Genomic DNA, 1,418 nt, shown 5'->3' with positions numbered 1-1,418 from the left:
ACACACACACACACACACACACACACACACACACACACACACACACATAGTAGTGGCACTTGTTTGGTAAGTTAGCAAGACTGAGTGTTAAAAATGAAAATAAATTACAAGGAGTTAGAGCCATTTTTAATCAGCAATTAAATAAACAAAATCTGTTATGATCATTTTTCATTGATTCTTTGAAATGTCAAAAATTTTTGGCGCATTTCTGCGTCCTGGTGACTGGCATCATTTTACTGCTTCGAGATATGAACGCTACTGTTCCAAACTAAATATAAAGGGCTCTCAAAAATATGGAAGAAATCTTACATATAATAAAACGCTATGCGTGACCTGTCCGTCACGTGCACGTGTGTATCTGTGAGTGTGTATGCGTGCATGCATGTGTGTATGTGTGTGTCCTTCCTTCCCCACTGCTTGATTTGTTTACGTTCCTGTAAGCTGTAACTAGCGGTTCGGTAAAAGTTACCGATAGAATATTGCCAGGTTTAAAATATAAATACTGGAATCAGTTCGTCAAACTGAAACCCATATATTACACGGCTGCAGTCTAATGAGTGAAACGAATAAAATGTAAAAAGTAATATGTATATACTGGCATACCCGTGTCGCCAAAAAATGCCGACAGTTTTATTCATGGTAGAAAATGGCGCATCAACACAATGGAAGAAGTCATTGATAAATGTCAGTAATCGTGTAAGCATATGTAGATACATAGAATTTAATCACTTGAACAATCATATATACTAAACGTATCGGTTGAAAATATTATCATTCATATCATAAATAGGAAACATCCACGTTTCCATGCTTGTATAGATCATACAGTGTCTACTACTACAGCCCAGGGCCAACCAAAGCCATGTGAGTAAATTTGGTAGCCGGAAACTGAAAGTAGCCCAACATACATATATGTGTGCGTGTTTGTACGTGTGTGCATGTGTCTGTGTTTGTTTTATTGTTTTCTTGCCTTCACATCGGCTAATATATACACATGGCTATCTTTCGTTGTAATTATAATACTTGTCAACTGAAGGATATAATTACAACGAAGGATAGCCTATACACATATATTAGATAAATTTTTGCACAGAAACTCGATGTTCCATATCTGTGACATTTAACAAATTTAGTCCCGTATTTCTTTCGAGTGCTACTAAGGTCTAATTCTTTTCTTGTTACACGAGGTTTGTCGATATATATAAATGTGTGTGTGTGTTCATATATATATATATATATATATATATACATACATACATGATGGCTTCCCCCTCGTTATCGAGTATGGCCATTGCACGAAGCTTAACTTAACGGTGTTGTGATCGAATGTGACTTTTTAGCCCAGCCAAAGATCTACAATGTCTTGCACAGAGTTAGCATCCAAAACCTTTACTGGCAATAGCTGGCAGTTGTTATAA

Source organism: Octopus bimaculoides, chromosome 2 (assembly GCF_001194135.2).
Source record: "Octopus bimaculoides isolate UCB-OBI-ISO-001 chromosome 2, ASM119413v2, whole genome shotgun sequence".
Classification (NCBI taxonomy): Eukaryota; Metazoa; Mollusca; class Cephalopoda; order Octopoda; family Octopodidae; genus Octopus; species Octopus bimaculoides.
The sequence above is the reverse complement of the archived record's forward strand: the minus strand, read 5'-3'. Positions refer to the sequence as shown.